Source organism: Podarcis cretensis (assembly GCF_951804945.1).
Source record: "Podarcis cretensis genome assembly, chromosome: 3".
NCBI lineage: Eukaryota > Metazoa > Chordata > Lepidosauria > Squamata > Lacertidae > Podarcis > Podarcis cretensis.
The window spans coordinates 63,412,938-63,438,850 of NC_137172.1; positions in this window are offsets into that span (position 1 = coordinate 63,412,938).

Sequence of the window (25,913 nt, forward strand, 5' to 3'; positions counted from 1 at the left end):
TTCCCATTCTATTATTTTCCTCTATTTCTTTGCATTGCTCGTTTATGAAGGCCTTCTTGTCTCTCCTTGCTATTCTTTGGAAATCTGCATTCAATTTCCTGTATCTTTCACTATCTCCCTCGCATTTTGCTTGCCTTCTCTCCCCTGCTATTTGTAAGGCCTTGTTGGACAGCCACTTTGCTTTCTTGCATTTCCTTTTCATTGGGATGGTTTTCATTGCTGCCTCCTATATAATGTTACGAGTCTCCATCCATAGTTCTTCAGGCACTCTGTCCACCGAATCTAAATCCTTAAACCTGTTCCTCACTTCCACTGTGTATTCATAAGGGATTTGATTTAGATTGTATCTTACTGGCCCAGTGGTTTTTCCTACTTTCTTCAGTTTAAGCTTGAATTTTGCTACAAGAAGCTGATGATCTGAGCCACAGTCAGCTCCAGGTCTTGTTTTTGCTGACTGTATAGAGCTTCTCCATCTTTGGCTGCAGAGAATATAATCAATCTGATTTCGATGCTGCCCTTCTGGTGATGTCCATGTGTAGAGTCATCTCTTGTGTTGTTGGAAAAGAGTGTTTGTGATGACCAGCTTGTTCTCTTGACAGAACTCTATTAGCCTTTGCTCTGCTTCGTTTTGAACTCCAAGGCCAAACTTGCCAGTTGTTCCTTTTATCTCTTGACTCCCTACTTTAGCATTCCAAACCCCTATAATGAGAAGAACATCCTTCTTTGGTGTCATTTCTAGAAGGCGTTGTAAGTCTTCATAGAATTGGTCAATTTCAGTTTCTTCAGCACCGGTAGTTGGTGCATAAACTTGGATTACTGTGATGTTAAAAGGTCTGCCTTGGATTTGTATTGAGATCATTCTATCATTTTTGAGATTGCACCCCAGTACAGCTTTCGCCACTCTTTTGTTGACTATGAGGGCCACTCCATTTCTTTTACGGGATTCTTGCCCGCAGTAGTAGATGTGATGGTCATCCGAACTGAATTCGCCCATTCCTGTCCATTTTAGTTCACTGATGCCCAGGATGTCAATATTCTTGCCATCTCATTTTTGACCACATCCAACTTACCAAGCTTCATGGTTCTTACATTCCAGGTTCCTATGGAGATCTGCATCGTAGAATTTGGGGAAGTATTTGGAGAATTTGTTGTTGTTTAGTCGTTTAGTCGTGTCCGACTCTTCGTGACCCCATGGACCAGAGAACGCCAGGCACTCCTGTCCTCCACTGCCCCCCGCAGCTTGGTCAGACTCATGCTGGTAACCTCGAAAACACTGTCCAACCATCTCGTCCTCTGTCGCCCCCTTCTCCTTGTGCCCTCCATCTTTCCCAACATCAGGGTCTTCTCCAGGGAGTCTTCTCTTCTCATGAGGTGGCCAAAGTACTGGAGCCTCAGCTTCACAATCTGTCCTTCCAGTGAGCACTCAGGGCTGATTTCCTTCAGAATGGAGAGGTTTGATCTTCTTGCAGTCCATGGGACTCTCAAGAGTCTCCTCCAGCACCATAATTCAAAAGCATCAATTCTTCGGCGATCAGCCTTCTTTATGGTCCAGCTCTCACTTCCATACATCACTACTGGGAAAACCATAGCTTTAACTATACGGACCTTTGTTGGCAAGGTGATGTCTCTACTTCTCAAGATGCTGTCTAGGCCTGTCATTGCCCTTCTCCCAAGAAGCAGGCGTCTTTTAATTTCGTGGCTGCTGTCACCATCTGCAGTGATCATGGAGCCCAAGAAAGTAAAATCTCTCACTGCCTCCATTTCTTCCCCTTCTATTTGCCAGGAGGTGATGGGACCAGTAGCCATGATCTTCGTTTTTTTGATGTTGAGGTTCAGACCATATTTTGCACTCTCCTCTTTCACCCTCAATAAAAGGTTCTTTAATTCCTCCTCACTTTCTGCCATCAAGGTTGTGTCATCTGCATATCTGAGGTTGTTGATATTTCTTCCGGCAATCTTAATTCCGGCTAGGGATTCATCCAGCCCAGCCTTTCGCATGATGAATTCTGCATATAAGTTAAATAAGCAGGGAGACAAAATGCAGCCTTGTCGTACTCCTTTCCCAATTTTGAACCAGTCAGTTGTTCCATATCCAGTTCTAACTGTAGCTTCTTGTCCCACATAGAGATTTCTCAGGAGACAGATGAGGTGATCAGGCACTCCCATTTCTTTAAGAACTTGCCATAGTTTGCCATGGTCGACACAGTCAAAGGCTTTTGCATAGTCAATGAAGCAGAAGTAAATGTCTTTCTGGAACTCTCTAGCTTTCTCCATAATCCAGCGCATGTTTGCAATTTGGTCTCTGGTTCCTCTGCCTCTTCTAAATCCAGCTTGCACTTCTGGGAGTTCTCGGTCCACATACTGCTTGAGCCTTCCTTGTAGAATTTTAAGCATAACCTTGCTAGCGTGAGAAATTAGTGCAATTGTGCGATAGTTGGAGCATTCTTTGGCACTGCCCTTCTTTGGGATTGGGATGTAGACTGATCTTCTCCAATCTTCTGGAGAATACAGTACATGTATTCTGGTTGTCCTGGTTCAGGGTCTAGTTGTGATTTTAATTTATTAATTTAAGTAATCTTTATCCTGAGTGAACATTTTCAAGGCAGCTTGCAAAACTAAGACATGACAATATTAAAATGGAGACCCGGGAGGATGAGTTCTTTGAGAAACTCCATTACCAAGTGATTTAGGACTTTTTGGGTGAAGTTCAGCACTTCTGATCATGACTGAAAACATGTGGGAATCCAGTGAGGCTGTTTTAAATGTTGAATGTGTTCCAAATGCCCCATACCAGATGTTGAACAGATGCTGAGCTGCTTCTTTTTGAATCAATTGATTTTTCTAAGTAGTCTTCAAAGGAAGCCCCAAACACAATGTATTGCAGTTGTCTACTCTGGAAGTTACTGGGGGTCAGGATAACCGTAACCAGAGCTGGAACAGTTGTAATCAATTGAAAGGGGGTTGAAGCCACAGGAGCTAGTTGTGCATCCTAAGTAAATGCTGAATCCAATAGCACTCCCTAGCTGTGGCTTTGATCCTTAGATGGGAGTACAACCCAGTTCAGAACAAGCTGATTCCCACCTCCTCTGAAGACCTACCAACCAACAGAAAGTCCATGTCTAGTGTATACTGACTTGTATCTCTTCCTATGACTTATACTCAAGGGTTGAGTTTAAGACAAACCCTCTGGTCCCCTTACTGTTCTCAATCAATTTGTGTGAATCATGTTTCATAGTTGTGTGTGTGTGTGAAAAGGATGAGTGATTGTGCTTTCTATTAATCCTGCTGAACTACACATTACTTCAACTTTCACCAACCTGAAGTCCTCCAGATTTTTCAGACTACAAAGCCCATCATCTGCTTCCAGCATGACTGTGCTGGTGAGGGCAGATGGATGTGGTAGTCTAAATCATAGGAAGCCCATCAGGTTGGAGAAGGCTTGCTCTAACAGAGGAGCTGACATCTTCAAATATAAGTGGCGCTATGTTACTTCTGAAGAAGTATCATGGAAATTCACCTCTTCTGAGAAAGAGCATGTGAGGCAGGATCTTCTCCCAAGGCTACTTGATTGAAATCAGCGAGAGGCATCTGAACATTTCAAATTTTGCCTGTGGTTGGTGGATTCCTGACGCTCACTTGTGCGCTGGTTTCTTCACTGGTTTTGAGCCTTGGATAATCCGTTGTTTGAAATGTCAGCTTCCGTCTAGGACATCCTGGTGGTGATCGAACAACCCTGGAAATCCCTTCCTCAACCTACCCAACTTCCCTAGCCCTTGTTCTTCAATTGTCCTGCCGTGAGACAGGCTTTTGTTTATAACACTATTCCATTTTCTTCTAGTTGTGAGGTGGGGGTGGGGAGGGGCCTGACAGGTGGAGTAGCCTAGGGCCTCTCTTTATCTAAATCTGTCCCTGACTGCTCCTCACAAATGTTGGGTTCTGTATGTCTGACCACAGAATTGTCTGACCCTCAGACTACGTGTGCAGAGATGCTAAAGTTTCAGAATTTTTGAAGCTCTTGGAGGTGGGAGATGTTTTTCTGGAGGTGGGAAATTTTGTTTTGTTTTGTTTTTGTTGGGTGGCGAAGAAAATTTATTACTTTTAAAATCAAATCAAAACTTGGTTTACTGTTTTAAAAATATAAAATCTATAATTTATGGTTTCATAGAATTATCGTAGAGTTGGAAGAGACCCTGAGGGTCATCTAGTCCAACTCCTTGCAATGCACTTTCCCAACCTGTTGCCTTCCAGATGTTGCATATCCGCATATCCAGAGGCTTGTGCAAAAAGAAATTGGAGTTTTCTAAGTCTTATTTTCTGGGACCAACTGCATTACCATACATTCAAGGGGGAAAGAAATTCCATGGGGGGGGGATGCATGCTCTGAGGCTGTAATTCAAAACATAGTTACAAGGGACTAAACACCACTGAGAATAATGGGACTTACTTCTGGGTAAGCATGCAGAAGATTGCACTCTTTGAGCCATTGTTTTTCTTCGCTCCCTAATTTAGGGTGAAAACAAAGGGCACGGTTCCTAATTTTCTGCTGCTTTCATTTCAAGTATTCTTTATTTTTCTTTCTCTTTCCATCCTTACTGAGAATATGCTTCGACATGCATAGGGGGGGCTTCTCCTTTCAGATCTGTTTTAGAACGGATATGCGTTTCTCAAACAAGAAATTCTATATAAGGGTAAGCTTTGTTTGTATCCTCTCCCATTAGGTACATTCCAGGCCAGCTAGTAAGAAATTCCATATTTGTTATTCCAGCAAACGAAGCTCAGACAGCATTTGTCACAAAGGGAACGAAGATACATGAAAAGCTGGAGATTCTGTGCTTACAGCCTTAGCCATTATTTTTATTTTACTGGAAGAGGATTAAAGATGGGCAGAATAGAATTACAGTAATATGAAGCTTGCCACAAAAATGATTGTTAAAGCTGTTTTCCTTTATCAGTTCAGATCTTCCATGCTTGCTAAATGCGGGTAGGCTCCTGCCAATTCCGCCCCCCCCCTCCCCACCACATCTTCATGTTTCCCTTATTGCAATGCCTGAATACTTCAGGAAAGGTCATTCAAAATGATTGAGGGGATGGAGCAAAACCACTGTGAGAAAAAGACTGCAACTTGTGGGACTTTTTCAGTTTAGAGCAGTGGTTCCCAACCTTTTTTGGGCCACCACCCCCTTGGTTCCAGTGCCCCCTACACTATAAAAACAGCATTCAGAATAGTGGTTTGCATGACCCACTGTGGAAAATAGTAACACTGTAAAATTGAAAACAGTAACAATTAGCTGCACATTTCTTCAAAATCCAATCATGACTATTTAGGTGAATTCATTCAAGAAATCGGTTGAACCTGACCCAGTGATACCAGCTTTTCAAAGTCTGATAGTCATTTAGCAAGAATCTCAGACACCACATTTAGTAACCACTTCACTGTTCAGTAAATTTTTAATATGATGGATGGGCTTGATGAAGTTACTGTATTTTTTGCTCTATAAGATTCACTTTTTCCCTCCTAAAAAGTAAGGGGAAATGTGTGTGCGTCTTATGGAGCGAATGCAGGCTGCGCAGATATCCGAGAAGCCAGAACAGCAAGAGGGATTGCTGCTTTCACTGCGCAGCGATCGCTCTTGCTGTTCTGGCTTCTGAGATTCAGAATATTTTTTTCTTGTTTTCCTCCTCCAAAAACTAGGTGCATCTTGTGGTCTGGTGCGTCCTATAGAGCAAAAAATACGGTATACCAGTTTCCCAATGTCTAGTTTAAAATCACTTAGCAGGAGTCTTAAAATGTCACATTAATCTGGAGTCGATTTCTTTGCTTGGAGAGACATTGCATGGCAACACTATAACCTTACTTCACCCAATATGATGTTGGAAATGCACCAAGGAGCTTAAGTACTGTTCCTAGTGCAGGATAGCAATAAGAAAATGCCTTCTGTAACTAGAACTCTTGGTAAAAATTTATTAAATGTTGGTTTCGGCTCAAGGTCATTTTGTAGCTCAATGAGTTCTTCCTCCACTATCCCTAGCTTCCACAGTGTCTGAAAATGGATTTATCACCCAATCTGGAATTTTCAGCAAAATAAGACATATCTTTATGCAGCATATCCAAATAGTTACCCAAAAACCTTGCAAGTCACCATATTATATCCCACCTTTCTCTTCCAGCCCACTTCCAGTGTTCCCACCACCCTATTGCCTCTTAGTGTCCTCCTCAGGTGGAAATATCGTCCACTTTGGGAACCGTGGTTTGGAGGAAAGGTGAGGAAGAGGAGAGAAGTGTGGCTAGGAAATAGCTTTTCTCCCTCTATAAGAACACAAAAACTCAGGAAGGGGGGAAGAGCTCCAGCTCTTCCTCCTCTCCGAGCTTAGGGACATCTGGAATGAAACCAGATGCCAGGATGGCGTTTGTAATTTCAGGACTGTCCCTGGAAAATTAGGAGACTTGTAGGGTATGGGAGAGGGCTCTCGTGCGCTGGTCTGCTTCTTGGTTTCCCACAGGTGGTCACTGTGAAAACAGGATTCTGGACTAGATGGGCCATTCAGCAGATCCATCAGGGCACTTATTATGCTCGGATGGAAAGGCCTATGGCGTTGAAATACAAAGCGGGGGTTTCCCATCTCACACTCAGGCTCAATAGGAATGTACCTGCCAACAAGAGTGGGTGCAGGTTTTTCTGCTGTGGGAAGAGCTGTACTTCCCACTGCCTCCAGTCCTTAAAAGGACACGGGTGCCATCAGTAGACTAGAGCCGGTGGCCGCCTCTGTTTTGCCCCTCCCCAATGCCTCAAGCAGACCATCCATTTTTGTTTTGTTTCTCCAGCCATTTATCTTATCAAATATTTCTTTGGCATTTCACTTGGAGAAACAACACTTTTAAAAACGGTTTGCTGCAGGCGCTGCCTTACTCTAGAAAATATGTTCCAGGAAGGAAGAGGAGGTGGCGTCATGACAGAGTCGTGACTTAGCTCACCTACCCTATCCAGAGCCCTGCTATGAGAAGAGAGGAGGCAGTTCTACCTTGGGACTGATGCAAGAAGACAAATTAATCTTTTGCCTCCCAGTCAAGATTAGGTGGTGTGCCATTACACACTCAGGAAAAGGCTCTAGGGCCCAGAAGAGAACTGAGAGTGCTGTCCTTCAAGACTGTACAGTCTTTCCTGACTGCCTGGAGCTCATCAGCATCTCTGTCAGAGGCCTTTCCCATCACCTGGAGATACCAGGGCAGGGGTAGCCAAGATGGTTCCCTCAAGGTGATGCTGGACTCTAGCTCCTATCACCCCTGGACCATGCTGGCTGAGGCTGGTGCGGGTTGTAGTGCAACAACATATTCCCCCCCCCACAATTAGTTGTCGGGCTAGGTTTGAAGTGGTGGTTTTGGTGTGTAAAACCTTGGGACCAGGATACCTGAAAGATTGTTTCACCCCTTATATACCCAAACATTGCACTCTGCAGGCGAGGGCTTCCTGCAGATATCATGTTATTAAGAGGTCCGTTCCGCACAAAGTAGGAACCAGTGCTTTAGTGCTGTGGCACCTGCCCTTTTGCATTCCCTCTCCCTGAATGTACGTAAGACGGGCACTGTCTCTGTGGTCATTTTGGCACCTGCTGAAGACCTTCCTCTTCAAAAAAAAAAAAAAAAGCCTTTTAAATAAAGATCTACAAGGGTGAAGGTGAGTGGGGGGTATAGGGGAATTTATAATAATATTTATAACAAAAAAGCTTTCAGTACAGAATTTCTAATTGCATTGTATTTATGTATAGCAAAGAGAAATCTAGAGCAATTAGGTATATTTTAATTTAGTTAACTATGTAATAGGCTTATGTTAGAAAGCAAATATGGATTTTGAATTTGATGTTTGTAATTTTTCTTTTTTTTGTTTTGGAAATAAAAAAAATTAAAATTAAAATAAATGAACAAATAAAGATCCATCTCAGTCTGTATTTGTATTAGAATTGTTTTTTAAGGATTTTTAAAAGAAGGGTTAGTTGTTTTATCACTTGTGTGTTTGCTGCCCTGGGCTCTTTTGGGAGGAAAGGCAGGATAGAAAATAAAGCCTTATTTGAGCATGAATAATTTGAGCTGAAATAATGGGCTATTCTTTCTCTGTCCCCTGCTTCTCTCCCCTGGGTCTCCCTGGGAACCTATCACCACCATCATCAGGGTCTACCAAGGTACTGGATTCCCCTGGATTCCCCTGGATTACTAGTGAGCACCAGAACTCAGGCTAGAACAATGAAAGCTGCAGTTTTGGAGTCTTCGTTGGGGTTTGACTTGTGGTTTCCAACCCCCTCTTTAGAGCAACATCTAGATTCATCTGCGCAGGCGGTAATCATGGGAATTTTTGAACCACATAATGGTTTACTTTATTCTTTTTATAATGCTTTGGAAAATTTAAGCGGTCTAACCTTGTAATTGTCTGTCATGGTTTTTTAATGTGTGTGTGTGTGTGTGTGTGTGTGTGTAACCTTTAGCTATATGAATATCATTTAATTTATTAATTCAGGACAAGTGTAGATAGAGCAAAATGCTGACCATTCCTGAACAGTCCCTTGAAACTGAAGTACTGTAAATTGGATCATGTGCTGCCACCTAGTGGGATGGACCAGAAACAAAAGACCACAGCTGCTTTTAAACCTAGATTATTGCACTGGGAGGTCTATTTCCTCCCCACTCCAGATGTTCCAAACTAGAACTCTCACTTTTCCTGACTGTTGGGCCATGGCAGCTTGGATCATAGCTGTCAACTTACAGATTTGAAAATAAGGGGCCAGCAGCCTCGAAAATAAGGGTTTTTCCCAGCACAGGTATGTTCAACTTCTGAGCCCCTCCGAGCCAAAGGCAGAAAGCCCAGCCAGCAGTGAAACAAAGCCTCAAGTGGTGGTTCCCACAGTGCAGCAATCTGGCAAAGGGGATGCAGCAAGGAAAACCACCGTCACCTCTCCTCTGGGAAGCGCTGAGCAAAGGCGAGTCCCCAGGCAACACGGCCGATTTGATCGGCACAAGGCATGCAAGCTCCACCCCCCAGTTGTTCTTAGACTCCTTATTGGGTGAGCAACGCAGCCAAGCAACACAGTTGCAGCCTCCCTCCTCCCTGGTCGGCAGTGAGGGAGGGAGAGGAGCTGCTTCCTTTGAAACCTGGGAAATTTAAGGGACATCATCAATAAGGGACAGCAGCGGGACACAGCGCTGGGATAAGGGACTTTCCCACCAAATAAGGGACAGTTGACAGCTATGGCTTGGATTGATGGGAGCAGTTGTTGGGTGGGGGGAATTTACTTATTCTGGGGAAAAATAAAGGCTGATCCATAACGACTTTCCTTCTCTGCATCACTTCACAGTACACAGTGCACTTCACAATTTTAGATGCTTATTTTACTGCTCAAAAACCTCCCTGTGTAGAGAAAACTAGTACAGTGGTACCTCAGGTTAAGAACTTATTTCGTTCTGGAGGTCTGTTCTTAACCTGAAACTGTTCTTAACCTGAGGTACCACTTTAGCTAATGGGGCCTCCCGCTGCTGCGGCACCGCCACGCGATTTCTATTCTCATCCTGAAACAAAGTTCTTAACCCGAGGTACTATTTCTGGGTTAGCAGAGTCTGTAACCTGAAGCGTATGTAATCCGAGGTACCACTGTATGTCTGATGCACTACTTTTCTATATGGGGGAGAGGATCATACTCCGGAACCATGTCCCCACTTGAAACACTATTTTTGTAATTAAAAAAATCAAGGCAGGAAGGGCTGCTAGAATCTTGTTCAGATACAGGTCTGTCCTTTTGCATCTGGAAAAGAGTTTAGAAGCAAACTTTCACAGGTGCAAAATATTGCTGCAGCCCATACTTATATCCTCAAGACTGTCTTTTTGTCAGATGTGTGTGTGTTTAGGGATCCTGGTAAGAAAAACAGTCCTCGCTTCCTTGGGAAGAAGGGCTTGAGACTGCAGTCAGTGCAGAATGTCCAGGCCAAGGTGCCAGTGGTGAGAGAACATTTTCTACTGGTCCTTAAATGGTGTAATTCCTTGCACTGACTGCCAAGGTATTGGTAGTAGTGTACAAGGTCCTATACAACCTAGGGCCTAAGTATTTAAAGCAATGCCTCTTCCTTTAGTTGCACTTCCTGCATTGCAGGGGGCTGAACTAGAATACGCTTTCAGCTCTACAATTCTACGATTCTCCTGAGCTGTTTGCTGTGGGATTTGCTGTGGAGGCTTGGCTGTGGGTGAGGTCCATGGGTGGTGGCGCTGAGCAATGTAACAAAAGAGATTACTTTATGTGCTGCTGCTATCTTAAAAGTTGGGGTTGTTTTATTGCCGTTTCAATTTCTGGTTTTCAGTTTTGTATATACATATATTTTGTTGCTAGCCAGCCGGGACTCCATTTGGAGTTGGGTATAAAATAAAACCATGTTGGCACACCTGTGAAGCCATTTGTTCTCATCTGGGAGGATAATATGATAGTATCTGAACACATTTGTTTTATTTTCCCTTGGAGTAAGATGGAAGAGGGTTGTAGAAAATGATGTTTTTTGCTATGTACTGAACTACTAAAATAAGGAATGAAAAAAAGTGTTACAGAAGATACAAAGAATAATAATAATAATAATAATAATAATAATAAAAACTTATTTATGAATTCATATTTTATATCTACAAAGAAAAGTGTCAGGTGCTCTCTTGAAGGAAGTTCAACAGAAGTCTGTCCCTAGGACAGACATGCTTCCTTTGAACCTGGTGTCATCCAGAAGTTGTTGGCTCCAACTCCCATCAGCCCTTGCCAGCACAGCCAATACTCCAGCAACACTAGGTTGGGAAAGGCTACTCTAGGTGGAAGGCCTGGGATAAGGACCACTGCATTCATGGTTTAACAAACTAGGAGAATTTTCAGGAAATGTTGCTCAAGAGATTTTCACATCCAAGTGGAAGCATGGGAAAGTTCAGAGCACCTTGGACACACCTGGCCACCCCCACTCCAGCTGCCTTTAACCGGCCAGGAAGGGCAGGGATCCAGAGGTCATGTGGATGGATGCATCACTGTAAGTACGCAATCCACATCATCAGGTTGCATCAACTGGAAATGATCTGATCACACAACATAGTATTGCAAACATAACATTGCACACCTCTGTCAGGTTTGCTGTGATAGTGGAATCTAAATTTCTCACAAAATTTCTCAGAATAGTGAATTCTTCAGCCAGTGCTAAATTCTATACTATAGCACATGGGAGCACATGGGTGTAGCCAGGATTTTTGTTAGGGGAGGCAGGCTTTTGTTAGGTGGGGCAGAACCTCAGATTTGTATTGATTTGTATTGATTTAGGGGGGAAGCTGCTCCCCTCCCCCCCCCAGCTATGCCCATGCTAGAGCAGAATGGCAAAATATACAAATTTGTGGCATAAAATAAAAACTTCCAGCCGAGCTTCAAAGGACTGATTAATGTATTACAAAATGACCTTTTCTACAGAATGTGGAGCTGAGCAGTGAAACATGGTATTTGTTGTTGTTGTTGTTGTTGTTTAGTCGTTTAGTCGTGTCCGACTCTTCGTAACCCCATGGACCAGAGCACGCCAGGCACTCCTGTCTTCCACTGCCTCCCACAGTTTGGTCAAACTCATGCTGGTAGCTTTGAGAACACTGTCCAACCATCTTGTCCTCTTGTCATCCCCTTCTCCTTGTGCCCTCCATCTTTCCCAACATCAGGGTCTTTTCCAGGAAGTCTTCTCATGAGGTGGCCAAAGTATTGGAGCCTCAGCTTCACGATCTGTCCTTTCAGTGAGCAGTTAGGGCTGATTTCCTTCAGAATGGATAGGTTTGATCTTCTTGCAGTCCATGGGACTCTCAAGAGTCTCCTCCAGCACCATAATTCAAAAGCATCAATTATTTGGTGATCAGCCTTCTTTATGGTCCAGCTCTCACTTCCATACATCACTACTGGGAAAACCATAGCTTTAACTATTCGGACCTTTGTTGGCAAGGTGATGTCTCTGCTTTTTAAGATGCTGTCTATTTACCACATACTAGATCAGTGTATCTCCAGGATGTGGTAAATATTAAATCACTCCAGAAGAAAAGGTCACCTAGCTTACAAAAATACCCTATGGAGAAAGACCTAATAAAATCTCATATTATTTTTTTTAAAAAGAACCCTATGGAGAAGAAACAGCCTGATGGTACCTTCAGTAAATCTTATGGCCCATCTAGGCAATATTGTCTGTGCAGCAGCTATCCAGGGTTTCCAGCAAAGGTTTTTCCCATTGCCTGCTAGCAGTTCTCACTATATCTGGAAATATTGGAGGTTTGACCTGGAATATTCTCTTTGTAAAGAAAATCCTCTATCACTAAGCTATGGCCCTTTAGTTAACATCAAAAGCTAACACGAGAAGTCAACCAGAGTAAGCAACAAACCCCACTCCTATTTGCTGTATACACCTATATAATGATCTCAAGCCATGCAAATGTTTTCTTTGTGTACCATGGTGATCTATCTCATAAATGTACACACAAATATTCTCTATTTGTTGTTGTTGAGCTAGCATTATTCCTCTGCAGAAATAGAAACTGATACTGGGACAATTAAGGGAGGCTGTTCAAGGGGCAATTGAAGGGTGATCTATATTCTGTAACTAATTTTCCAGCTGTAGTCAGCAAAATGCCACAAAACAGGCATGACCTGGAAAGAAGATACTTTTAGATAACATTCAGGGCTGGCCCTCTCCCTAGGCAGGATGATGCAGTTGCTTCAGGCATCTGGTTGTGGGTGTCCTGAAAGGAAACTAATTGCTAGTTATTCAACTATTATTGAATGTTTTTTGCCAGGGAGCGGGAGAGGTGCTTCAGGGATGTTCTGATTTTGGTGTCAAAATACCAAAATCAGCCTCAGGTCCTCTATAGCTTGACTGGGATAGGGATGGGGCTGCCACTTCCTGCTTTACTTAAGGTAGCAAAAATACCCTTTGCTTGATCAAGATTTTCTCAGGAGGAAACATGATAGAAGGACCTCGGCCTTTGGGGAATGGCATTGCTAGGTGTTATAATGCTATTTTAAGTGCTGTGTGGAGCAACACTGAAATCCCACTTATAACTAATTACACACCAAAAAAAGCATTGACCACATCCTTACCATACTCTTAAAGCACATGCCTTCCCCCAAAGAATCCTGGGAACTGAAGTTTGTTAAGAACACTGGGAGTTGTAGTCTTGTGAGATAAACTGCAGCTCCTGGGATTCTTTGGGGGAAGCTGTGTGTTTTAGATGCCTGGTGTGGGCACAGAAATTTTCTCAGCAATACTGAAGTGCTCTAAGGGACTCAGGTGGCGCTGTGGGTTAAACCACAGAGCCTAGGACTTGCCTATCAGAAGGTTGGCGGTTCGAATCCCCGCGACGGGGTGAGCTCCCGTTGCTCGGTCCCTGCTCCTGCCAACCTAGCAGTTCCAAACCACGTCAAAGTGCAAGTAGATAAATAGGTACCACTCCAGCGGGAAGGTAAATGGCATTTCCGTGCGCTGCTCTGATTCACCAGAAGTGGCTTAGTCATGGTGGCCACATGACCCAGAAGCTCCCTCGGCCAATAAAGTGAGATGAGCGCCGCAACCCCAGAGTCGTCCACGACTGGACCTAATGGTCAGGGGGCTCTTTACCTTTACCTTTACTGAAGTGCTCTGGTATGCGGGGGGGGGGGGAGACAGAGACACCAAATTTCCAGAGAAAGTCTCCCAGTAGTTACATGATGCTGTTAAAAACATGGGAGAAAAGACAGACATATCCCTCCTGTCCAAAGGCCACAGGAAGGAGCTACAGCTTCCCTAGCACAATGAGAATTTAGGGAAATGTCTCATACTGAGTCAGATTACTGGTCCGTCTAGCCCAACAATGACTGGCAGTAGCTTTCCAGGGTTTCAGAACACGGTCTCTCCCAGCCCTATCTGAATTCACCTGGATTGAACCTGAGACCTTGTGTATGCAAATCATGAGCTGTGCCACTGAGCTCCAGCCATTTCCCAATCGAGAAGTATGAAACATGGATTTAGCCTCGCAAAGCAGTGACTCTGTTCAATGTGGCAGGAGAGGGGAAGAAATAGCAGTGAGTGAGCAAAACTACAAACTAGGTGGGACATTAATGAGCCTATTAGGTGGGACATTAATGAGCCTATTATTGAAGTGGGGGAAAGGTTGTAAGTTCATATGGGAAGGGCAATGTCTTAAGCACAGCCTTGGCCTGATTTAAACGTTTCAGCCACCCAGATGTGCTCATTAAGGAAGTGAGCCTTCCCCTTATCACTCCTGTGGCCAGTTCCTGTTTCCCTCCAGTTCCTTACCCGTTGCTGGCCACAACCAAAGTGAGATTGGCCATCAACCAAATGTCCCAGTAAGAAGAAAGGGCTTCCCTCAGGGCAGAAGGTCAAGGAGTTCAGATAGGAGGGGAAAGGTGGCTTGCTTCAACCCTTCCTGGTCCCTGAGGGTGCCTTGTTCTCCGCCTGCAGCTCTGCCTGCTCTTCTTTTGACTCTCTGATGGGAGTTCATGGTCAGTGGCAGACCTACATTTTGTGGCCCTGAAGCTTGAACTGTCTTAGGGGCCCCTTCACAACCAGCAATGAGGTCTGGGTAACCACTGTTATCTCCGACAATAGGGCTGTTCCGTGACAGATCGCCACAATTCTCTTAAAAATTTAACTACTACATCTCAAATTTTGGTTACAATTGCTGTTTTGATTACAATTGCTGTCCCATGTCAAAGTCACTGATGTGAATAATTTTTTTCTATCTCTTGCAGTTTTTCAGTTACTCTTACAGCATGTGTGCTACTGAATCTCAAACTCTGGGGTTGTTGAAAAATAATCAATTTGAGTTGTGCAACTCAAATTGGGTCTACTAGACCCATTTTTTAAAAGCAATGTGGACTAAAGTCCCTTCTGGGGCCCTTCTGGGATTAGGTGCCTTGAAGCTGAAGCTTGATTAGCTTCGTCATAGATCTGCCCTTGTTCGTGGTGTTGGTGTGTGGAAGTGGTTGGGTGGTCCATACCTGGATATTAATGCTCCCATCTGAAGCATTGTTTCCCCGGCACTAACACTGATTCCCAGGCACTGCTACTTTAGTGTGGGCAGCTCACATCTGTGATATCTAACACTGGCACCAGTGAAAATAGCACAGACACTTGGGCTTGGGCAACTGAAGGAAGCTGGTCTGAAGTAAGGTTGGCCAGTAACGTGATGGCACCACATTATTTACGGTGGTACGAAGAAGACAAGATTCCAAGAAGCACTAAAATAATTCCTCCAGAATGGTCATTAGAATGGCAAACACAGTTCAATGTAACTGATGCACGTTTGGGCAAAACAACCCAACAGGGATTTGTGCTGACAGAGACTGACCAGAAAAGGAATTTTCATGGTGGATAGCTCAGTGTAAAGGCTGATTCAGCATGCAGTGGCTGTTGGAAAGGCCAAAATCTGTGCTAGGGATCATTAGGAAAAGGATCTAGATTTTGAAAATGAAATTGCCACTATCATAGCGCCTATTTACAAATCTGCGGTGCAACTGCATTTGAAATACTGTGCACAGTTCAGGCCTCTACATCTCCAAAAGGCTATTTACTGTACAACTGGAAAACTTGCAAAAAAAAGACCAACTTAAATGACATGGGGACTGGAGCAACTCCCCAATAGGAAAGGCTACAATGTTTGGGGGCAGCTTTATAGTTGAGGGTGTGTGAAGGTGAATAAGGGGGACATGAGAGAGGTAAATAAAATGATGCACAACAGAGGTGAAGGCGGATAGAGAGAGGTTGTTCTCCTCATAATACTAGGTCCTGGAGTTACCCAGACCAGAAGTGCCTCCTTTTCTGAAGGATTGAGGGGGTTCCTGGTGCCTTGCGTGTCATGTCATGTGGGGGCCCCTCTGAACATTGAGGGGGCCCGGCCCCTTCGAAAAAACAAGATGGGGGGCACAGTGCCTCGGCCCCCAGGAGCCGGCACCCTTGACGCAGACATAAGGAAGTGTTTCTTCGTACAGCACATAGTGAAACTTTGACATTTGTTCCCACAATATGTGGCAACAGCTGGAATGGCTTTAAAAGGAGATTAGGCAAATCCATGACGCATAAGGCTACCAATGGCAAGAAGAAGTCATAATGGCTACATACCACCTCCAGGACAGAGGCAGCTTGCCTCTAAATACCAGTTGTTGGAGATCATGAGCAGGAGAATGCTGTTGTCCTTGTGTTCTGCTTCTGATGTTCCCATAGGCATTTGGCTGACTGCTGTAGAACAGGATCCAGATTCAGCAGGGCTCCAGTCTGACTCAGGAGCTAGAAACATGTTGTTGTTGTTGTTGTTTAGTCATTTAGTCGTGTCCGACTCTTCGTGACCCCATGGACCAGAGCACACCAGGCACTTCTGTCTTCCCCTGCCTCTCGCAGTTTGGTCAAACTCATGCTGGTAGCTTCAAGAACACCATCCAACCATCTCATCCTCTGTTGTCCCCTTCTCCTTATGCCCTCCATCTTTCCCAACATCAGGGTCTTTTCCAGGGAGTCTTCTCTTCTCATGAGGTGGCCAAAGTATTGGAGCCTCAGCTTCAGGATCTGTCCTTCCAGTGAGCACTCAGGGCTGATTTCCTTCAGAATGGAGAGGTTTGATCTTCTTGCAGTCCATGGGACTCTCAAGAAACACAGGGAGCTGCTTTATACTCGCCCAGGCTATTTATTTTGAAAGTGCTTGACTTTAAAATGGAAAGATGCGAATATTCTAATAAGCAAAGTAAATTGTAATTAAAGAAATAAATAGTAGAGTACAGAATCTGGCTTTGGTCACTGGCAGATTTCTAATTAAACATTGCTTCAGCCTTCACTCATTACATTTAGAAGGGAAGCCATCATGTGGCTGATGTGGGGAATTGCAGCTTTAAAAAGTAACATTATTGAAAGAAGAAAGAAGAAATGTATTTACCGTATTTTCCCATGTATAAGACTATGTCCCCCCCCCCCCCCAATTTTTTAAAGTTTTAAATTGTGGGTCATCTTATACACATAATGTTTAAAATATTTATTTCTTAATTTGGGGCTCAAAAAATAGGGGTTGTCTTATACATGGGGGCGTCTTATAGATGGAAAAATATGGTAAGTTCATGTCATGAAAATGGTTTGGTGAGCCACAGGTTGGCTAATGTTTCAAAAGCTGAAATGAGTGGCCTTGCAATAGCAATTCCGCCACATGCTGAATATTAAGGGCAAGATCCCACAAGACAGGGCACATTATGTGCCATGGACTATATCATCAAAAAAGGGCCAATAGGTACTCATGAGGCATTCAGTCACATTCCACACAAAAATCAGACATGCAACAAATTAATTTATTGGGGGGTGGGGTGGAGAGAATCACAATTGCCAGGCAGAAACTATTTCACTTTGTATCCTTGGAAAATGCAAAATCCCTGCACAGAGTGTATTTTGACTTGACATAGCGGGGGGGGGGGGGAATGAGGGATAAATACAGGGATCTGTGGTGCAGAAAGGGCTTCAAAGTGCCCTCCTTCAGGAAGCCACTTCCTTTCTGAACCTCCATTTCCTGTCTGTAAAATGGGTACACTTGAACAGATAAACCTGTCAGTTTCCCCCTACCCCACATGAATAGGATTAGCCCTTTGCATGCTAAAAGTTTTATATAAAATACCAGTAGAATTTGATGGGGATGAACAGATGTCTAGAGCTCTGAATTCTCATCACCTTCTTTGCAGCAGTTTTGACATCACATGTGGTTAATTAAGAGAAGCCTGTTTCTGTAAACAAAAAGTTGGTAATGGTTATATGACCCTTTAAAAATAAAATAACCAAAATGTAGAAGTCTGTATTGGTGAATGTACTGTACTGATTAAGAAATCAGTGCATGAACTAAAGTCAGCACTTACTGCACCGATTCCCTAAATTACTATGCTGTTAAAATAGGCAATGACCAGAAGAGGGCAGTGTAGGATAGCTAAACCTGCTACGTTTATTTTGGTGGTTACTGCAGCAGAGGACGCTGCGGTGCCATCGATTCATCCTTGTGAGAAGACATTGTCTACAATGGGCTCTTACGGGGTGTTAAAATGTGGAGCTGTTTATGGCTTTTTAACTCAAAATTCTTAAAAATAGCATGTGGCTTTCATATGGAATGGGAGCAAACTGTTTCCCACCAGGATTTCATTTGAGAATTTCATAGTGTCAGAGTTCTCTCTACAACATGAAGGGCAACGATAAGAATGCATCAGTAGAGTAGCATTTCTTCATCACTAAATAATGGTTTGCATATGTCTGCAACTGAATTAGGGCTTCTGGGAGAGAGGCTTTGACTGTAGCACCCATTGGACCGTAGCTTCTATTCCAACAGCCAATTCCAACATGCCGTGTGGGACAGTCTTCTCCTGGGACATATCTCCTTGAGATGCATCTCAGGGGTTGTTCACATGCCAGGCATGTGGAAAATGTATAAGCTTTCCACAAAATATCCCAAGCAAATTTTGAAGTGTAGACAAAAGAATCTTTGAAAGCAAACAGCCCTCACGTGTACATTATGTGCAAAAGTTTTATGAGAGGACTGTACCATGGTAAATCACATTTGAATAGGCTCTCAGCCAAGGCCAGGGAACACACCAGGGTTTTTTCTAACACTCCAGGGCATTCCATTCCTATCACAGAAGCATAATTTTACATTGCAGGTGTTTACAAACTGAGCATTAACGCCTTTAAAGTAAAAACAGTCCTGGATGCAAAAGGGATATACTGTCACAATTATCACCATCATTATTCTATACAGTGGTACCTCAGGTTACAGACGCTTCAGGTACAGACGCTTCAGGTTACAGACTCCGCTAACCCAGAAATAGTACCTCGGGTTAAGAACTTTGCTTCAGGATGAGAACAGAAATTGCGCGGTAGTGGCGCGGTAGCAGCAGGAGGTCCCATTAGCTAAAGTGGTACCTCAGGTTAAGAACAATTTCAGGTTAAGAACGGACCTCCAGAATGAATTAAATACTTAACCCGAGGTACCACTGCACTTTCAGCATTGCCACTGAAGTGACTGAAAGACAACATAAACTGCATACGTCCCATCGATAAAAGTTAAAATTGTATATTTGGAGTTGTTTTAAAATGCAATGAAAACTGTAAAACCAGACTAAAATCACATATTCCGCTCGATGCCAAAATAGGCTTCTAAGCAGTTGACAAGTGTAAAAATGTAAATGCCCATAAACAAAAGTATGCCATAAAGCAATCCCATTAAAGCAACACAGTGGCGATTAAAGTGGGAGATTTGGGCTGAGAGATCAAGGGCCAGGCACCAGCAGTTGTTCCAGGGTAGGGGTGGGGCCCAGGAACAAATGCAGCCCTCCAAGTGTGAGACTGGCACACTTGGAGGCTTGTGTTTCTTCTGCTGTTGGTTTGTTTCCAGTGGTGGGGGCAGCACCAAGTTATTGGCAACAGGACAGAAGTCCGTCCCTCTAGCTCCTCCTCCTCCAGCTAGCCAGCCTCCACTCCTGGCTTGTCAACACTCTCCCCTGTTGCTGGGGCATCTCTCTGCTCCATGGGTGAGGCATCATGGAGAGCCAGTGTGGTGTAGTGGTTAAGAGCGGTAGATTCGTAATCTGGTGAACCGGGTTCGCTTCCCCGCTCCTCCACATGCAGCTGCTGGGTGACCTTGGGCCAGTCACACTTCTTTGAAGTCTCCCAGCCCCACTCACCTCACAGAGTGTTTGTTGTGGGGGAGGAAGGGAAAGGAGAATGTTAGCCGTTTTGAGACTCCTTAGGGTAGTGATAAAGCGGGATATCAAATCCAAACTCCTCCTCCTCCTCCTCCTCCTCCTCTTCTTCTTCTTCTTCTTCTTCTTCTTCTTCTTCTTCTTCTTCTTCTTCTTCTTCTTCTTCTTCCCTGCCTTCTGAAGAGGCTCAGAGTGAGAGGCTGTCATGCCTCCGGGGCCTCTCCCCACTGGCACGCCTCCTCTGTATTCTGCTTCTCCTCTTCCTTGCCTGGCAGCAACTGCACTCAGGCAATGCATCACAACATCACAAGCTGTTGGTTTCCTGTGTATTTGGCCATAGATATGACACTTCTCCTGGTCTCCAACTCTTCAGGACAATGAAAGGACCCCTGAGCCTTTGGGCACGCTGTCTAATTTGGGAGTGCTGGAAGAAAGGAACCAGGGCTTTGCAGACCCATAAGGTTCCATTTTCAGTCCCTCACTAAAGGTCCCTTAGATAGCCTGACTCTGACAAGGCGGACATTTATATCTATGTGACCTTGACTCTGTTCATTTTGCCCGTTTAAGCCCTTCTGGACCATTCCTGTGGTGGAGAACTTCAGGCCTGGGGGCCAAATGCAGTCCTCCAGGCCTTGGAATTTTTCCCAGGCCACCCCCCTCTCCCCAGGCCACATCCTTTACTGGCCCTACTTTGTTTGGCCTGGCTGGATTATGTCCTCTCAATGCCTTGTCTGGGGAATAGGGAGAACTGTGTGAGTGAGGGTAGAAACTTGCTTCAGTACAAAGGTAACTTTTACATTCATTGCTCAACTCACTTTTGCTTCTGCCCCCAGCCCCCCACTGGTATGTGACCATCGGAGGGTACGCAGAAAGAAATGTAGCCTTTGGACTGAAAAAGGGTCCCTACCTCTGGTTTAAGGGGATTCCCATTTGCCATCTCCCCACTGTGGCTGGCAGAGCACATCTCCACTTATCTAAATGGGTTGTTGATTCCGGAGGATAATCATCAGCTGCTCAGTAAGTACAACTGCTTGTACCCCTTTGTAGGCATGCAATAAGAAATGGGACAGTGGTAATTTGAAACTTGGTTTTCGGCCTCCACACCATGAGAAAAAGTGGAAAGTGGACACTCCTGAGTGTACATTTCTTTAACAAGCACACGGTTGTGTTTAAAGCAAGGTTGTGTACATTTAAAGCCCATTGAAGCACCACCCCAGAATCCCCTCACAGAGCTACAATTCCCAGTACCCTATACATCCCAGGATTCTTTTTAAAATGTTTTAAATGTGCTTTAAATAAATGGTGTGTATGTAGCCCAAATGTCTGGATCCGAGAATATCATCCTTCAGTCTGCATCAGCTCCGAAACTGATATTAACAGAACGTTCATATGGCTAATGACAAATATTAAACTTTCTTTTAATTCAGGAGCTATGCACCATTTCAACAAGACAAACAGTGGGAATGTTTCCAAGTCTCTATTCCCACATCCATCCAAAGAGGCATAAAGCAATTAAGACAACAAACCACATCTTTCAGGTTCCTGAATTGTCATTCATGTGAAGTAAGAAGGTAATTTTTTCCCCCTCGCAGAACTTGCGAGCAAGACAGCAATGAACCCAAGATATTCAACGTTCTAATAAAATAGTAATGCTGCAAGCTCAGCGTCTCATAAAACATTTACAATCTGCAGCTAGTAAAGTGTAAACAAGAGATTTAAGTCCTGCTGCTGCTTGGACAGATAGGAAGCAAGTTTGGAGATTAGCAGGAAGATTATTCCACACAGGTTAGACGGTGGTTCATTAAATGCCTATCAGTCTTCCTGTGCAACCAACGTGGAGGAAAGCAGAATTGGACCCTTGGAAAGGAGCCTGTCTCTTAACAAATGTCACTGCCACCATTTTTGTGGCTTTGCTGGCAGGCAGCTTGGGGCTCTTAGGGCAAATGCAGGTGGAAGGGGACATTAAGGAGATGGTGCATCAGACCAATGGCCCATTTGGCCAGCAACACATTGCCCACAGTGGGTGACCAGATGCCATTGGGAAGATCACAAATGGGACACAAAAGAGAAAAGCTCTCCTCTGCCATTTGCCCTCCACAGTGGGGATGAAGAATACAGACAGCAGCAGATGGCATGGTGGGGTGGTGGCACTCACCTGGCCTCCCAGCAGCGGAGTCCCTGCTGCTTACTGGGAAGGAGAGAAGAAGGAGAGAGGTGGTGGAGAGACTGGCATGGTGCAAACACAATGGCGGGAGCACTGGATTGGCTCCATCAGTGTGTTTATACTGCACAAACCTCCCTGGTGCTTCTGCATCCTTTCTGGCAAGCAGCAGCGACCTGGCTGTGGGAGGTCATGTGAGCACTGCTAACCCAGCACAGTGTCCACTACTGAACATAGGAAACTCCCTTATCTTAAATCAGATCATTGGTTCGTCTAGCTCAGTATTGTCAATGAATTGATTTTTTTACCATTTGTTGAAATAGAACTGTTGAAATAGTCTTTGTCATGATTACCTGCAGTAGCATCATATTTAAAATCGGGTTTATGGATCACATGCTTGGTTTAAAAATGGCGTTTTAGAGTATCTCTTAAAGAAAATAAGCCCTGGCTCAAAACACATCAGGATAAATCATTTTCGATATCATGTTAAAGTTTGTTTGTTTTTTATTCTTCACCAGATGATTGCAATGATTATATTGGGCTGGGTATTGACTCCTTTGTTTTTGGAATAACTGTCTAGCACCAGTCAGGCACATATGTCAGCCACAAAGTCATTACACTGCACAGGCAAGTCACTAGTTTTGTATCTGCAGAAAGGTAGTGATCACATTTACTATGTATTACCAGATATGATTTGAAAGGAGATTGTTATATTAGAGCAGAGTCTCACTATTCTGGGCTAAAGCTAGCTTGTTTTAGTGTAAATACAGTAAAGCAGAATTAGAAATCTGTTTACAGGCAGTAAAATGACTAATAATGTTAGTGCTTTTACTGTACATTGCTCCTGTTTTGCCCTTTTATCACTTTCTCTACTTAGACGAGACTAAGAGGTCATTGAATGTAGTTGCCACTCTTTCCCACCAGTTTAGAATAATAGAATCATAGAATTTTAGAGTCATCTAGTCCAACCCCCTGCAAGGCAGTAATCTTTTGGCCAACATGGGGCTCGAACCCAGAACACTGGGATTAAGAGTCTCATGCTCTACTGACTGAACTATAAGGCAACATGTTCCCTACTGCTTTGCCTTGTGATGGCAAATTTGTGAGTGAGTCATTTCTGCATGGAATCCATAGCAGTTTCATCTGTGACATAAACAGAAAATTTAAGTACCCAAAATAGGGCTTAGATACTATTGTAAGAACCAAGAAGGCCAGTGGTAGTGGAGAAAGTTGATCTTTTCTGTGCTTAAATTGAATCAAACTTAGTTAGGGCCACTTAGAAATCCAGGTTGAATATTCACAGCAACGAAAGCTACAGAATCTTGTTGACAGATATGCAAGTGTAACAATCATTATCAACTTATAACTGGGAGCTTTCTCTCAGATGCTTTTTCTCCTGTCTGTAAATCAATTTTATGTACTTGTTTCAGAATAAGCTACACCAAACACAGTTCAGAGAACTTTCTTCCAAGTATGCCAACAGAATTCGTTTTTGGGTTCATGTGCTAAATATGAGGTGGTGATTTCAGAAATGCTGTGCATAGCTTTAATAATCTGCACTAGCTGTGGGGAGAGGAGTTCAGATTGACTAGCTGGGAAGAGATGCAAAGTATGTTTATATCTTGTTTCCATGCAAATTACCCAAGAGAAGTCGCAGTGTCATAAAGCAATGGAGAGTGTTGAAGTTATACAACCAAGAAAGGATTCTGCTGCAGGACAAGAGGGATCAGGGTAATTTAACAAGGACAGAAGTTCTTCGAAGTCCTAGAAGTTAGAAGGAAAATAGTCTCTTTTGTGAGGGTAACACTTGCAAGTGAAAGCATATTGTTGCAGGCAGGTCATCAGACTTATAAGAGCTCAACAACCTGCTAGTTAAAGAGCAATAAAAAAGAGTAAAATTCCTACCATGCTGCAGGGGAACGTTGGTGCAGCGCAAATGTACCGGCGGAAGCACCAGATTGGCTGTGTTGCACCACAACGACCTCCTGGCTGCTTCACCCCTCTCCCACTCCTTCCTGGTAAGCAGCAGCAACTCAGCTGTTGGGAGATGAACATCGCTGCATTACCACACTGCCTGAGGCTGGCATGCCCAAATTGGCTGCCACTGATTGTTGTCTTCTGCTAATGTCAAGTGTGGGTCTTAGGAAGTTTGTCCTGAGCAGCATCCAGGAGAAGAGAGAGAAGAGTGGGGAGTATGAATATGCTGAGAATGTGACTGAAGGCTTTCTCTGTGAACCATCACAGTGCATGCCTTATGGGTAAAGGGGTAGTTATAAAGTGAGGCTGGATGCCTGCCAGCCAATGCCCTGGTATTACAGGAAGCTGCTATTCCGAACTGTCCTCAGTCAGGGGTGGTCCTGCCATCAAGGGTCTTTTTAGTGGATACCCCAGAGGCCTGAGCTCTGTGCCTGTTGCCCTGAGCCCTGCATCTCCTGCCCCTTCCTCTCTTTTTAACTGTTATATTTAAAACTTTGCAAAACACATTCCTAGCGAGCTACCATCTTAATTTGCCCAGAGGCAAATTTGTTTCATGGCAGTCGCAAATTTTGGGCTCTTAAATTTCAGCAGCACCCTGTACGACACTAAAATTTGGCACCCTGTTTCTCTCACTCCGTTCTAAAGCATTGTTTTGGCGCTCCCTGCAGTGTGGTGACCAGTCCAACTGCACCAGTCACGCCATCCTAAAACCACCCCTGTGCACAGTACTGTGCTCTGAGTTTTTCTAAGTACAGTGGTACCTCGTGTTATATACGCTTCAGGTTACATACACTTCAGGTTACAGACTCTGCTAACCCAGAAATAGTACCTCGGGTTAAGAACTTTGCTTCAGGATGAGAACAGAAATTGTGCTCCGGCGGCCCGGCGGCAGCAGGAGGCCCCATTAGCTAAAGTAGTGCTTCAGGTTAAGAACAGTTTCAGGTTAAGAATGGACCTCGGAACGAATTAAGTACTTAACCCGAGGTACCACTGTACCTATCAATGCCCTCTGAATGCCATGCGGCAGAATGAACCTGCCTGCTTCAGTTAGCACTGGGGCCATCAGGGAGCGGACACAGATGAAGGCAGAAAATGATGCCTGGTTGGTGCAGCAAGACTGTTTAAAGTGCTGCCCCATGTGACATGAAGCCCCCATTAACACAGCAAAAGTTCTTGGATCAGTGCTGCAGTTAAGGGTTTAAGGCTGGGAGAAAGCTATCCTCTCCCTTCTCTGTGGAGTGGGATGTTTTCTGTGCACCCTCAACAGATCCCTCTCATCTGCCTTCCCCTTCCTCTGCTTCCTATCTCCATCCCAATAGCTTACAGGGATGTGAGTGTAACACTTGGTCCAGGCAAAGCCTTCATACCTTCTGAAATCCCACAGCCTCATGCTTACCCAACTAGCCACTTTGGCTCCCTTTTTGAACAGGACTGGGATACACCCTTTTTACAATAAACAAATAATGATGGAGGAACCTGACCCTCCCTCACCCACAATCATTCCTGAGCATTGACCATGATGGAATGGTGGGAAACCAACAACGTCCAGAGGCCTCAGTGTTCCCTCCAGAATGGGGAAGGACTGAATCCACCTTGTGTTAGGGAGGTCCCAAGTCCCAATCCTGGCATCTATCTCCAGGTACAGTGGGAATGGCTCCTGTATTAAGCCTTAGAGAGAGCCGCTGCCAAAGTAGACAATACTGAGCTAGATGAGCCATGCTCTCAGTGTAAGGCAGCTTCCTGCATTGATCCTATCCTTTTGCCCTTTCTGAGTTCTTTCCAGCATTGCTGATTCCAGTGCAAGTTTTTTTTTAAAAAAAGGAAAATTATTTATATCTGTATCAGCAAGTGTTGGATCATCTCTGTGAATCTGCTGCTAAAGATTTCCCTCTTGCTTTGTTTAATGTTGACGGCCAGGGCATCGTTTGCAGGCCCTGTGAGCTGATGGGTTCCTACCTGTAATTATTTCTTTTAGTGAGGATGCATAAAACTTTCCAATTGCATTTAATTCAACACAAAACAATTTCTATATTTCATGTCTTCG